Raw genomic sequence first — 16,699 nt, forward strand, 5'->3', positions numbered from 1 at the left:
AGTCATTAGATATGCACTCACTGATAAGTGGATATTAGCCCAGAAACATAGAACACCCAAGATACAATTTGCAAGACACAAGAAAATCAGGAAGAGGGAAGAGCAATGGGTGGATACTTCGTTCCTCCTTAGAATAGGGAAAAAAATATCCATGAAAGGAGTTACAGAGACAAAGTTTGGAGCTAAGAGGGAAGGATGGACTATCCAGAGACTACTCCACCTGGGCATCCAATCCCATAATCAGCCACCAAACTCAGACACTATTGCATATGCCAGAAAGATTTTGATGAAGGGACCCTCGTATACTGTCTCGAATGAGGCTATGCCAGGGCCTGGCAAATACAGAAGTGGATGCTCACAGTCATCTATAAGATGGAACACAGGGCCCCCAATGGAGGAGCTAGAGAAAGCACCCAAGGAGCTGAAGGGGTCTACAACCCTATAGATGGAACAACAATATGAACTAACCAGTACCGTCAGAGCTTGTGTCTCTAGCTGCATATGTACCAGAAGATGGCCTAGTCGGCCATCACTGGGAAGAGAGGCCCCTTGGTATTGCAAACTTTATATGCCCCAGTAGAGGGGAATGCCAGGGCCAAGAATCCAAGAATCAGGAGTGGGTGAGTAGGGGAGCAGGGCAGGGGGAGGGTATGGAGAACTTTCGGGATAGCATTTGAAATTTGAAATGTATATAAAGAAAATATCTAATAAAATAATTTGGACACAGAAAAAAGAAGAATAACTGTCCTATAATTTCCTCTTTCCATTTGTTCTGGATATACTTTCCATTTGTGTGATTGTTTATTTTCTCTTGTTCCTTTCTTGACTACCTGTCTTCTATTTCTCAGAGAAATCTTGTGCCATTTACAACCAAGTAGCCACTGTCTTGGTAATAAAACATGAGGGAGAAACTGATTCCTTAGCCCTCTTGACCAATTATCAGAGAAAAATCTATTTAGTGTGGGGACATCTTTATTGCTAGTCATTAATTCTTTTAGTTCACGATAGAAAAATCATAAAAGATCCCAACTTTCTAACTAATATTTTATGTGCCTTAAAAGTATGACATAGGGCTGGAGAGATGGCTCAGCAGTTAAGAGCACTGACTGCTCTTCAAAAGGTCCTGAGTTCAAATCCTAGGAACCACATGGTGGCTCACAACCATCCGTAATGAGATCTGACATCCTATTCTTGTGTGTCTGAAGACAGCTACAGTATTCTTAGATATATAATAAATAAATATTTAGACTGAAGCGAGCGGGGCCGACCTGTGCAAGCAAGCAGAAGTCCTGAATTCAAATTCCCAGCAACCACATGATCACTCACAACCATCAGTACAGCTACAGTGTACTCATAAACATAAAATAAATAAATAAATCTTTTTTTAAAAAAGTAAATTCCTCAAGGTAATTTTTATTCATAAAATAAGGCATTCTGTGAATATCAATGTATCTATAATTTTTTTTATTTGTCATGCTGCTTATTTTGTTGTTGTTTTGTTTTGTTTTGTTTTTGTTTTTGTCAACTCGACACAATCTTGGGTCATCTGGGAAGAGCAAAACTCAATTGAGAAAATGCCTTCATTGGATTTCCCTATAGGCAAGTATAGGGAGCGTTTTAAAATATTATTATTGAAGAGGGAGAGTCCAGTGCACTCTAAGTGGGGCCAGCCCTGGAAAAGTAGTCTTAGGCTGTATAAAAATATGAGCCCAGAAAGCCACAGACAGCAACGAAGTAAGTAGAATTCTTATGTGGTTTCTGCTTCTGTTCCTATGTCCAGGCCTTGAATTCCTACCCTGGCTTCCTGTGAAAGATGCTTTGGGCCATAATGTGTGTGTGTGTGTGTGTGTGTGTGTGTGTGTGTATGCACTTTTCATACTTAAAAGATGACATTAGTTCATTCATTATCTCATAAACTCACACCTTTGATATCTTTTTAACTCAACTTACACAGATGGTGCAAGATAGAGGCCCACAGCCTAGACAATAAAGATATAAACTTTGATATAGTTGAAACAGATACTTAAATTATTTGTATATACTCACACTTACAGTGTCTTCTAATTCAAAGGTCTGCAAATAGCTCCATTTATAAGGGTACTTGCTGACCACCCTGACAACCTGAGTTCCAACCCTTTGACCCACCCCGGACAGGGAGAGGTCTGACTCCTGCAAATTGTCTTCTGACTAGCACATGTCCATGATGGTGAGTACACACACACATTTACAAACATAGATACACACACATTTATAAGTGTAATATAAAAGTTATATCTGGATTTAGTATATAATCTTTCAGTTTTATGAGGAATATTTGTAGCCTAAATTTGATGGTGAATTAAGAAATTATTAAATGATGAGAGATACTACGCTGGACTATTGTGGTTTATCAGCCTTTCTGATCTGCAATGGGGGAAACACTGTTGGAGTCACATAAGCTTGAACAGCTCATAAAGCAACATTGAACATGACTGCAACATGACAGAATGACAGGCCACTTGCAATGAAGCATAGAATCAGTATCAAAGACATTTATATTTGAGCAATTACAAATGTCAAAAACTTGTAAATAGTAATTTTGTCCCAATAAAAGAAAATAATAGCCTAGGATAAATCAAACAAGACACATTATGCATCGGCAAAATGTAGGTAATTCTCAAAGACAATACCAGCCTGAACCAAGAAGGAGTTCTTTGTCCGGACAGATGGGAACATGACCTCAGGAAGTCTTATTACATACTGTTAATGTTCTGTTTCTAATTTTTAAAAGTAGGCAAATAAGCAGCAATACAAAAAATATTCATCTCTAAAGAGAGGTTTATGTGCTTGCTCATGTTTGCGAGTGATCTATCAGGTAAAGGTAAAATTTACCAATCGCATTTCTGATGAAAAGGAGAAAAAACCATGCTCATGAGTATGTAACTATAAATATGACTAGAAATTGATCCTTGCATTCAATCTGTACTGAGATAATTGTAGTGTCTTATAGGAAAGGCTTCCCACAGATCAAAAATTGAGAATTTAACAAGAATGGTGACATTCTTGAGTTAACATTCAAGAGTCTTCTAATTCAGCACACGCTTAACTCAAAATAAATTAAAGGAATATATTACCAAGTTCTAGGTCAACTGACCATTATCTAATGGACAGATAAAGAACATATTTTTTTTAATGTCATAGACTAAGGAAAGGGAATTGACAGCTGAGAAATATAGTCCTTATTCTCCTAATCTCAGAAACAGTGTCTCTTCATCCACATTGCAGATAAAGAAGAACAAACTGACATCTTCTTACAAGAGTAGTTCCAAGAAGCTCATTCGTGACAAGACTTTTTCTTGAGAGATGTTACATACATACCCACCCACTCCAGATAAAAGAGCCCATGACAAACCAAAGTACAGATACCACCACAGACGGATTTGGGGAAGCTTGACTTTATTGGGGTTACTTACAGGAACACAGGTGAGGAGTTGCTTACAGTAGAAATCTCATTCTGGCACAGGTAGCAGCTCACAAACCTGGGAACCTGGAGCATTCTGCCCAGCTGCAGGAAGCTCAAGAGGTTGAAGGCTGTCCTTTCTAAGTGACTCAGTTGATCTAAACTTTGTCCAGGCATCTCTGTTGGTTTCTGCTTCTTCCAAGCAGCTGATATTGTCTCAGAGTCTTTGCAGCTTGACTTGTCTGAGAATCTTCTTTGCAGCTTAGCTAGTCTGAGAATGACTTTCCACAGTCTTTGTTGCATACTCTGACAGGGATAGGCTTAATGAATCTGGTTAGTTTCATGAACTTCCTGAAGCTGTGCTTCCCTGTAGGATGGAAAGTTTCAGTCTCAATGGAAACTATTATACAACAAAAAGTGAAATTATTCCTAAGGCTGTTTAAATATGAGTTTATATATTACAGTAAATAATAGTATAGAACATTTGTGTTTTAATAATATAAGAAGTGAGTGCTTCTCCTAAAGAACATCATGGTATTGAAAGAATATATACCTTTATCTGTGTGGTTCACGCTAAAATTAAATCGATTAAGTATGTTTTTGATGTGTACCAATATTTTGTGAAAAAATTATAAACAAACTAGACTTCATGGTTCTGTGCTTTTTGTTTTGTTAGGTTTTGCACTTTTAAGAGAGCAAAATAATATGAAGTTGGGTAGGTAGGGAGATAAGGGAATGATCTGTGAGGAGTTTGGGAAGGGGTTCAAAATATCTCATATAAATAATTCTCAGTGTGTGTGTGTGTTTGTGATTTAAAGAAAGACCATGACCACACAACTTTGATGACCCAAAAATTTATAACTCACTCAAAAGAAAAGTTTTATAAATCCAATCATTGTTTAATATATCAAACTGTGTTTGCTGGAATAAGTTTGTGACTCCTGGGGAAACAGAAATTTGGAAAATGAATTGCACACACAAATCTTTACATAATAGTGACAGACATTTAAAAGAGAATGGCACAATGAATTAACTGCAGTCAAAGAAATATGTCTTCCAATTAAATCTCCTACTGCTGTGACAGTCAGATACATCAATAATCAAAATACATAGAGCTTGGAGCTTGACTGAAATAACTGTGTCACTGACACATACAACAAGATTTCCCACAACAACAAAGGATATGAAAAAGTGCATCCTCTGAATTTTAAAAATTGTTAATGCCAACAATTATTTTATTAATACTAATAATTAATAATTGTTAGTAAAAGCAGAAGAGAATGCTTGTGCTGTCAACAAGAGATATTTTAAAGATGTTATTTACTCTATATCATTCATTCAACTACCTATCACAAACATTACAGGACTTTACACTTTTCTTAGAGAGGATAAAAAGTGTTTGCTACATAATCTCTGAGTGCTAGAGCCTACACAAAGCTGAGTATTAGCATGATCTATAATTCTAGTGTCACAGTGGGGGAAATAAGAAGCAAAGACAGGAGAATTCGTGGAAGCTTTAGGACCAGCCAGAATCATAGGTAGGAGGCAGGCAGGTAGGAACAGGGACTCTCTTACATAAAGGGGAGGAAGGTAAGACACTTGGACATCTGAGGTTGTCTTCTGAAATCCTCATACTCAGTGTCACATATGTGCTTACACACACACACACACACACACACACACACACACACACACACGCACGCACACACACACACGTATGTATGTCTGTATGTATATGTGTGTCTGGGTCTCTGTGTTTAAAAAGTCTATAAAGAAGGCAAACTTACCCTTCTTGCATTATTGCTGATTATAATATAAAAATAAGGCTTAACTGAGTAGTCTCTAATGATCCACAAACTCAGTGACAGAATCCTGTTTTCAAGATATTATTCCTCTGAGGTTTTTGAGTTATCAGCTGTTTTAAAATTTTATTGTACTGACTCATCATAGAGATGATAACATAGAAAACCAAATTTCCAAAATGGAAATATTTATTAAATGGTAGATCTCAAGAATGAAAATCTGATCCCTCATGTAGTAGGCACTTTCCACTGGCCAAATGTTAAAGACAGTGATCTTGATCTTGGACAAACATGAAGACGAATAAAATGCTATCCCTGCTACTCATATTTCCCAAGTACACTCCATACAAAACTTTCTTAATAAACAATGACAGTATTGACTGCAAGTGCCTATCATAGCTTCTTATTTCTCAATGAAATTATTCAATCTCTTAAGTAGAACTACATTCTTAGATTAAAAAGAGAAGGAAATCAAGTAATATATTCTAATGACTCCAGCTAAGTCCATTAGAAAATATAGAAAATATTGTTATCTCTTTAATGATTGTAGTCTCCCTGGTCAGACTAATCTTGGTAGCCAGGACTACAAAAACATGTCAATCACAAATGACAATCTGCCTGATTTATCATGGGCCTCAATTGTAGGCATGCTCTAAGAAAAATATCCCTCCTAAAATATGCACGATCATATGATTTGAAAGAAATAGTCCCACTCTCACATGATAAAATCACTTCCATCATGGAGAGTGAACCCAATGCCAAATTTATCCAGCAAGTGTTCTTATGCATAGGAAGGAAAAATAGAGGAGATCTGATAAACAATATTCCTAAAAGATTTTCTAAAAGAAGAATCCACCCCAATTCACTTGAATTATTTGTTCAGTCATCAATTGAATGCTTACCGTCAGAAGTCCACTATGAAGTGTATGATGCTGTAGACCATGGTATTTGAAAGTCAGTAAGATAAAAGTTCTATCCTTCAAGAATTTCCATTCTAAAAAGTAAAACGTAAAGAAAGCTGTTAAGCAATATGTAACATAATGTTTAATAAAGTATAAAAGAAAAACTATAGCAAGCTTTTAGGAGTTAAACAATTATAATTTAAATTGAGGCTTTTTCAACAAGATACTAATGGTTTGTCTCCTAACACATATTTAAAAGATGTCAATAAAGTTTAGAGTCAGAGACGTTTAGGAAATACAAGTGCTAATACATGGTTTGAGACTAAAGGCATAAGATAAGTCAACAAGATGGATATTTAACTAAGGAAAAGGGCAGAGAGGAGGTGTTGGATAAGCAATCAAAACTTTTGATAATCATATAGGAATGAAGATCAAAGAGAGCCATTTATGAAGTAGAAGAGTATAGCTAGACTGCATTACTTTGGAATCATGAGGGATTTTTTTAAATGAAAAGATGGGAGAATAGCCCTTTCTTTATAATCATTCAAAAATTATTTTGAAAAACCAGTAAGGAGGATGAGGCAGGATGATCAAATTCTAGGCTAACCTCGTCTATTTAGAAGGAAAAATGTTTAAAGAAGTGAGTGAGTGTGTGTGTGTGCTCAATTGATCTAGAGATAAGAAAAAATATAAGGAGATGTAAGTGCAGAAAAATATAAAAAATATGTAAGTATAGAAAATTCAAGGTGGAGAAAAATGAGCAGCATTTCCTGGAAAGGACTTTGAGGACTGGGTGTCATCAACCCTTAAGGTCATTGAGTCAAGCAGAGAAGATGTCAGGAGCATCCTGTAAAGTCAGAACTATTTTGTGAAGTCATGAAACACTGATAGAGGTGACAGAAGGAAACACCTGAAAAACATAATGAAATGATGAATCTTGGAGAAAAGAAATCATACAGCCAAATGTGGCCTAATGTTCCTTTATATTACTTTTATTAATTAATCATTTTATTTATTACTTCCCAAATGTTGCCCCTTCCCAGACCCTGCTTGCAGAGTTATGCCACCCCAACCACCTCCCCTTCACCTCTGAGAGGGTGACCCAACCCCTGGACATCCCCCCTCTCTGGGGCATTAGGTCCCTACAGGATTAGGTGCATATTCTCCCACTGAGGTCAGACCTGGCAGTCCTCTACTACATATGTGCCTGGAACCTGTGCCCAGCATGTGTATGCTCTTTGGTTGGTGGCTCAGTCTCTAAGAGCTTCCAGAAGTACACCTTAGTTGACACTGTTGGTCTTCCCTGGGCTCAGTCCAAAGCTTGGCTGTGAGTACCTGCATCTGTCTCAGTCAGCTGCTGGTAGAACCTCTCAGAGGACAGCCATGATACACTCCTGTCTGCAAGCACAACCTAGCATAAGAAATGGTGTCATGGTTTGGTTTCCGCCCATGGGATGGATCCCAAGTTGAGATGGTCACTATTGAGCCATTCGTTCAGTCTCTGCTTCATGTTTTTATCCCTGCATTTCTTTTAGTCGGGAACAATTTAGGGTTGAAAATTTTGAAGGTGGATTAGTGTCTCCATCTCTTCACTGAGGGCCCTAACTACAGGAGATGGTCTCTTCATTTTTCTATTGTTGGGCGTTTTGGCTATGGTCACCCACATTGAATCTAGAAAGCCTCCCACATCCCAGGTCTCTTGGACTTTCTAGATATTCCTCCCACCCCCACTCCTGTCCTAACATTCTTAAAACAAAGATTTGATAGAATTTGCAATTTATATGTATTCATAAATTAGTCTGTAATAATTAAGAAGAGCTAACCATAAACCAATTGAAATAATCAGACACTGGCAAATTTGCACATATATGTACAAGCACAATCAATTTGGATATGTAACATATATATATATATATATATATATATATACATATTTCTTTATTGGTTTAAGAAGATTCGTTCTCTCACTTACTCATTACTTCAAAGCTGTTTTTGAGCATATATTTTACAACTAGAATTCTAACCTGGAATACTCTGTTGAACACGAACATTAAAAGTGCTATTTCATCAGCTCTCAAAGCAGTTGTGCTCAAGTGAGCCATTGTTGCTAAAATAACTTTGAGTAGTTTCCTCTCCTGATGCTGCCTCGTTCATTTCGACCTGATTAACTTGGTGGAGGGAAGGAACTGACAGGTATGTTTATTGATGAGGTCTAGTTAGGACAACATTTGGTGAGTCCTTAAGGTTTGATACTTATCCTTATGGTGGCCTAGTCAGGACTGACAGGCAAATGTGTATTGTTACTCAGTATAGCAATTCTACAATTCTTTGATCATTTTTCCTGTGTTGTAGTTTAGGGCCACCTTCATAGTGTCTCAACGTTGTATACATACAAATGATCTTGCCTATCCAGACTGCGGATTCCCTGTGACTAAGAATCTTTACTCTGATACCTTTATTTCTTGAGTAGTTTATTATTTAGGTAAAGTTATTCAGAAAAGTTTTTTATGTAGATGTTCACAGCTTATGCATAAGAATGTTAACAATTCTTTTATTATCCCTAATATTTAAGTTAAATCATATTATATAAAACATTAAAAGCAAAACCAGTCTGGAGAGCTCTTAATTGAGGGTAATAAATATTTAAATGGCCAAATCACACCCCGCCCGCCGAAGTGTTACGAAGGTAACCAAAGCAAAATTAAATTTCCAGTGAGCAGGTATTTCACATGTTCTCTATTCAGCTGAATGGAGAATTAAGAAAGTATGCATGTTGGTTGTGCATGCCTTTAATCCCAGCACTCAGGAGGCAGAGGCAAGTAGATCTCTGAATTTAAGGCCAGCCTGAGCTACAGAGTGAGTTTCAGGACAAGAGAATCTCTGTTTTGAAAAACCAAAGGGCATCCAGAGACTGTCTCACCCAGGGATCCATCCCATAATCAGCCTCCAAACACAGACACTATTACATATGCCAGCAAGATTTTGCTGACAGGACCCTGATATAACTGTTCTTGTGAGGCTATGCCAGTGCCTGGTAAATACAGAAGTGGATGCTCACAGTCATCTATTGGATGGAACACAGGGCCCCCAATGGAGGAGCTAGAGAAAGTACCCAAGGAGCTAAAGGGGTCTGTAACCCTATAGGAGGAACAGCAATATGAACTAGCCACTACCCCCTTGAGCTTGTATCTCTAGCTGCATATGTAGCAGAAGATGGCCTAGTTGGCCATCATTGGAAGGAGAGGCCCTTGGTCTTGCAAATATTATATGCTCCAGTACAGGGGAATGCCAGGGCCAGGAAACGGGAGTGAGTGGGTAGGGGAGCAGGGCAGGGGGAGGATAGAGGGGACGTTTGGGATAGCATTTGAAATATAAATGAAGAAAATATCTAATAAAATTTTTTAAAGAAAGGAAGGAAGGAAAGAAGGAAGGAAGAAAGGAAGGAAGGAAGGAAGGAAGGAAGGGAATTAAAAAAAAAGAAAAAGAATTAAAAAAAGGATTTAACGCTGGGCAGTGGTCACACACACCTTTAATCCCAGCACTTGGGAGGCAGAGGCAGGCGGATTTCTGAGTTCAAGGCCAGCCTGGTCTACAGAGGGAGTTCCAGGACACCTAAGTTTACACAGAGAAACCCTGCCTTGAGAAAACAAAAGAAAAAAGAAAAAAAATCAACAACAATTAAAAGAAAAGACAAAAAAGTATGAAATTGGTCATTTTTGGTTATTTCTTTCAAACAACTCAGTTTTGATATAACTACCAAACTGACTCATTATTTTGATAAAGTTACTGTAACTAATATTTTAAAAAATTTAAACTCATATACTTATGCTGAAATTGCCATATAATATTCATAATTATATCATATCACTGAAAAAATTCAGACGCTTAAAGTTTTACTGGGAGAAGGTAAGGATGAATAAAGAGGGAGACAAGGCAGGGGGGGGGCGGGGGGGGGGGGGGGGGGGGGGGGGCGGGGGGGGGGATGTACCAGAACAAATGACAAATCTTTGTCCCAGAGCATACCTGAGGTACACAGCCTAGATGAGTGTGTAATAAAAGATAACTTCTTACTCGTTCTATTTCCACATTTATTCCACTGGAAAACTTCAAGGAAAACAAAAGTAAGGAAATATTTCTTTAGAGAACTTGTAAATAATAAAACACCTTCCAGGGTAGCAGTCTCCAACTCACAATACAGTCTTTTGTGTCTTAAAGGAGATTTTACATCTAAAAAGAACTCACTGCTAATTAAATCACCACAGCGCGCTGCAGTGCCTGAGCAAAGATAGTGAAATAGAAAAAAGGGAAATGAATTTCCTGGGGTCTTTCCCTCTTCACAGAGCAGTTTCCACCAGGGCATTAGCAAATACATCATTCTTTTGTTAACTGGGGATAAATCCTTGGTTGCCTCCCTAGCCTGTCTTTTTGCCCTTTTCTTCTGTCTAGAGGGCTTGGTTTGTTTTTCCTGACGGCGTTAGAAATTTCTAAGGGACCACAGTGGTGCCAGCCCACACTGTGAACAGTAAGTGAAGAAGAAACAATCTGGCTGCTTTAACACTTTGCAAATAGTAACTTGTTTCTGCTGCTTGACTTTTTATTTTATTTATTTATTTATTTATTTTGCCCCTGGACATCCCACTGTGTGATAATCAATACAGCAGTGGAAAGACAGGCTTCCTCTTTGACTCAGAGAGATATTTCCAATTCAAAGGAAGTACTTTATAAAAAAAAAAAGAAAGAAAGAAAGAAAGAAAGAAAGAAAGAAAGAAAGAAAGAAAGAAAAGAAAAAAAATCACGCATTGAAATCTTTTCCACACAGTGAGAAATCCATTATCGCCCTCAAATTTTTCCACCAACTTCTCATCAATTACCCCTTAAAATGTATGCACACTGTAACAACCAGGGCAAAGGCCCGCCCGCCCTCTCCCCACCCTTTCTGACATCCACATCACCGTTTCCACTGATTCCACATCAGTGGAATCAAACAGCAGGAGTCAATCAAATGATGTATGTTGCAAATTCTAGGACACAACACCGACCATGGCTTCAGTATAATAAACCTAATTATTTGAAAAACTATTGAAGCATACTTGTATATGTTACATGTGTTTAATAACTACTCCATAGAGTCACTGCTAGAATAGGCACCACTGCATTTTCTAACAACCAGTAGCTCTTTTCTAAGTCTTTTTTGTGAGGAGTCTCAATATCTGAGGTCCAAGTTAGTGGCCTGTGCTCTTATTTGAATGGAGATCATTATCCAAATTCTAGAGGTATTGTTTCTAAAATCTTGCAGTCTTTAACCTACATTTTTTTTTTTTTTTGTCAGAAGAGTTAGAACAAGGTGCTTCTTAGTATTAAGACTAACTGCTGGACTGGCGAGATGGCTCCGTGGGTAAGAGCACTGACTGCTCTTCCAAAGGTCCTAAGTTCAAATACCAGCAACCACATGCTGGCTTGCAACCACCCATAATAAGATCTGATGCCCTCTTGTGGCACATCTGAAGACAGCTACAGTGTGCTTAGCTTATGTATAATAATAAATAAATCTTTAAAAAATATAAAAAAGACTAACTGCTTTGTTAGGAAGCATGCTGTTGAAAGGTCAGTCACTTTGAGACTCCAAACCCCATCTATGTCCGAGTTTATTCTTCCATCAAAAGCAAAAGGCAGTGGGAAAGACCCAGAAAGAGTGATGCAAAGTACTTCACCAAGCAGAAGCACTCCTTTTATTGTACACTATTTTTTGAGACTCAATGTGAAGCAACAGCTATTGAATTATTGTAATACAACAAGCAGTAATTTTTAACTTAGGTTAATGGATAATTTCTAAGAAACAATCTCAATGGCATATAGTTGCAAAATTTCCCAGAGGTTATAAGAATCTACCTACTTGAATCAGGTGTCTTGTATGTGAATAAAAATCTGCTTTGCCAACTAAACTAATAATGACATACACACATATGGATACATACAAACATACCTAATTTTAAAAAATCTATAGTTTAGAGTTTCAGAACTTGACCCAGAAAGGGGGTCTAACATAAACCATTTCAAGTTTCACCTGCCTTTTGGATATTTCCTGATGTCACAGTTTAAATGTCATTGCCCCTTTGCTTCTGGCCCCCTATGCTTCTCTCCACTTGGTTTTAAATCTGTATCTACTTTTGAAAGACTCTGGGGAGCCTTAGCTTATGGGGAACCTTCTGAGTGAACCATGTGGAGCTGGGATCTATGCAAGAAGCAAGAGGAATTTATTGTTCCAGTGCACTGAGGTCTTCCCAGTGAGAGGCATTGACCACCAGCACCAGTTTGGCAAGTTTTTATATGGTTTCCAGGGGCAGAACAGAGCATCAGCAACTAGGCACAATATAATTGGTGAAACAGTGCACCCTTTAAACAGATTAGTCTTTAGGGAATGAGATGACAAGGACTTCCCTTGTCTGAAGGTGAGCAAAATGGTCAGTCCTAAGGAGTGTGTCCTCACTACCAGGTCAGTTACTGCCCTGTGGTCAGAGAAATGCTAATTAGCCCCTCCCTTCTGGAGGGGTGAGTGTTTCATGACCTTCCCAAAGTTCCTGAGCTGACCTTTTCACTTTGCAGGTTTTCGTTAATAAACATAATCTTTCACTTTTAGTAACTATATAGGAGTTACATAAAATGGAAGTTCGAACCCTCTAGAAAGTTGCAAGTTAAATAGAAACTATTTTGTAAAATCCTATTGTGGATGATGCCCCACATTTCAGATATAGGGCATGGAAAAATCAAGAGAGATCTGAGCTGGTAGCCTCCTTCCTACTGGCTGGCAGTCACAGAGCTTGAAGATCAATGGTCTCAACAAGCTATAAACACTGTAAGCTACCATCCCAGCCTGACAAGCAAAGCATGTAACTGAGACAATAGTTCCATGACACTTGTGGAGTCACCAAACATTATATTTGGATTTGAAGCCCATTCTGTTGGAGGGAATATACACCTAGTACTGTAAATCATGTCAAAAGCCAGCAGTTAGAGAGATCACAGGCTCCAGAGGAAATTTTACTACTCATGGTTTGTTTAAACAGGAATGTCATCAAAATACCTTCAAGCCATTTAGATTTAAATCCACAGCATAGTAATTCTCTCAGGCCGGGTCAGAGGAGCTTCCTTGTGCAGAGCGGAATGTTTAGCCCCCAGAGATATAATTTGCCAAAGTGCTGAGAGTAAGCATGTCTTGAATATCATCAACCTTAACAAGAAATCGATGTTACCCACTCAAAGACCTCGGGAACATCACAAATGAAGGGTAGAAAGAACTGAAGAGCAGGAAGACAGAAAGGAGAACTATGAAACATTTCCTTCTAGAGATGGCATGACCACCTTCATCATCAACACACATCCACTGTGGCTATATGCACAAGACCTACACACACACACACACACACATACACACACACACACACATACACACACACATACACACACACACATACACACACACATATACACACACATACACACACACACATACACACACACACACACACACACACACACAAGCATGCACAGAAGTAGGAAGGACCTTTTGGAAAATGAAGGGAGACAGAACTAGGAGAAAAGAAAGACCAATGAGGGATGAATCTAATCTAAGCACGTTGCATTCATGTGTGTAATTGTAAAAAACAAAACAAAACAAAACAAAATGACTGCTATTTTAAAAGAAGAAAATTATTTTTGGTTAAAAATGGCATGTGATCATGAAACAAGTCTATTTTCACAGTTGAGACTACCTCTCTCCAAATGACTCTAGCTTGTGTCATGTTGACATAAATCTAAACAACAAAGACTGTAATCACAGGACATGGGACGACCAGGAGACACCCTAATATATCTTCCACATTCCAGAGAGATCCATTCTTACTTCCACTTTTTGGGGATGATTCTTTATATCAAAATATATTTAACAGTTGCTCTGGTATGGGTGTGGTGTTTCCTTCAAGAACTGATATGTTAAATACTTGGTTCTCTGTGCACCATCCAGAGATGCTAGATTGCTAGATTATGGTGGACTTTATTCTTAGAGGGGTTGTGACGCTCTAGATTCTTGTTTCAGATATACTCTATCTGACAGCCACACTCATAGAGATATGATGTCACAAGGTCATGAGGTCCTTACTAGGAAAGAGCCAATGCCAGCATCATATGAGCCTTTGAATATGCAGAACTAGGAGCACTTCTGATACAGAGTTAGCCTGCCTCGGATATTGTTATAGTCAGAAAAATAGAAATAGGTGAAGACAGCACTCAATGAATGTCGCCCTAGCTTTTGTATACATTGAACTTATATTAAACTAGAGAAGATAGTGAGACAATTTATGAAAAACTATTTGAAATAAATGTTGGATAACAGCAGTTCTTTGAGAACTGAGTTCAAGAATCTCAATCTGAGCATAACATGCCTTTCTCATACAGAAGGTAAAATTGAGGGAGACGTGCACATCCAGGCCCAAAGAACAACTATCTGACATCCCAAATACTTCAGACCCTTTTATACACGAGAAAAGCAAGGCTTTTACTTTTCCTCACTAGAAACCATGGTCTCAGGAGCCCAAGAGTCGCAGTACAGACAGACGAAGATTGAATTCTCCTTTATGCAGTACAACAGGCTATTTCTTCTCCACACACTGGTGCTAGAGAACACCTAAGATCAGCACACAGAATATGAATGGAAAAGCAGGAGAAAAAAAAACTGCACCAAATGAGTTGGCAGAAAAAGTAAGCAGACTCTCAGGGGCCAAAATTGCCAGCAAAGTACAAACCCATAAAGCCCCAAAGCACTAAAACCAATGTTTCCCAGAGTATTTATTATATAAACAGTCCCTGAGCCTGATGAGAGAGAGAGAGAGAGAGAGAGAGAGAGAGAGAGAGAGAGAGAGAGAAGCAGAAGCACAGAGAGAGAGATGGAGAGAGAGCAAAAGGGAGGAAGAGAGATATGCAGAGACAGAAAGAGACAGACATACAGACACAGGCACAGATGGAGGAAATAAAGAGAGAGACGGAAATAGGGGAGGAAAGAAATAAAGGCCTGTTTCGTGCAAGTTGCAAAGTGGGAACAGATATTCTGAAATAATGTTGGATGCTTGAAAGGCGTCCACTCTACAGAAGGGAAAGACCGCTTGGGCTGTCTCACACTATTTCCTCTTCCTGAGCACTGGAAAAGGTTATGCTTCTGTCTGGTTGGGGCTGTGAGGGGCTACTCTGGCCAGCAGACTGTGGGTAGAAATGCTGTATGCCATTTCCTGTCTTGGCCCTTTGTGGGTAATGGGTTCCAGATAGTAGGCTGCAGGACACCCTGCTCCACCTCAGACTTGGCATGGAGAGATAGACTTTATTTCCTAAGTCACTAACAAGATTTGGGATTTATTTTTAAACTGAATGTAGTCTATCTTGATCATTACAATTGATGAACTGAGAAAAACAAAGTGTCTCACAAGGAGAAATAGCATAAGCACCTGCCTTCAAATTTTTGGGGACAGGTTTGATAAATATGATGCAAAACAATAGCCCATGCAGAAAAATGACAGGGGGACTTTACAGCATTAGAGTTCCCCATATACCTTGCAAAATAAAACTCAAATTCTCCATCAGAGAACCAATGTTAAATGTGGGCTCACATGTTTGAAAAGATAAGATTGCAAGGATTATAATAGGACAAATAAAAGCCACAAAACAGAATACGAACCACGGAAGGCAACGGAGAAATGAAATCAACTCTACCACAGTGAGAACATAAAGTCAGCATATATAAAACAGCCTGAATGGTTCCTTTTATAAATTACCGAGTCAAAAATATAATTGAGCATTAAAAGATTTTCCATATTTCCCACAGAGATTTAGAAACAAAGATACACAGGAACAAAACTCTCACAGTTGAATTTCAGAACGCTAAATGACACCCAAGTTTGATTCACTAGGGAGAACCAATGAAGGGAAAGGCAGGAAGCCATGACCTGAATATCAGCAGGAAAAGACAATACAGGAAGTAAGAAGATAATGGATGCTGTATAAAAGTAAGGTTGTCCTGGGTTGGCCTAATGCTGCTTGTATTCTAATGCTAATTTGGGGTCCCTCTAGACTGGTTGCCCCAGAGACTAGAGAGTTCTCACATAAAACTTGAGTGACTATTCCCCCAAGTTATTTCTAGTTGGTAAATAAAGATGCCTACAGCCAATAGCTGGGCAGAAGAGGCATAGGTGGGGTTTAGGTTTCAAGGGCTTGGGTAGAGAGGAGGACCATGAGGAAAACTACCCTGCAAGAGAGAAGGAAGGAGAAATTGCCACTGGTTACGGGACAAGAGAGCATGGCCCTGAGGGCTGCCCAATTGATGTTAAGAGCAGCCCAGACAGAACACAGTAAATATAAATACTAAGTAATAACTCAGGGTTATGGATAGGAAAGTAGATTCGAACAGCATAGAGGGTAAGCAGCTGCCCAGCTGTTGTGCAATTTAGGGCTTATTGTAAATATAAAGGGTGTGAGTATGTCTTTCATCCAGGAACTCCATAACCAAAGGCGAG

The sequence above is a fragment of the Mus caroli genome, chromosome 10 (assembly GCF_900094665.2).
Source record: "Mus caroli chromosome 10, CAROLI_EIJ_v1.1, whole genome shotgun sequence".
In the NCBI taxonomy this organism is placed as follows: domain Eukaryota; kingdom Metazoa; phylum Chordata; class Mammalia; order Rodentia; family Muridae; genus Mus; species Mus caroli.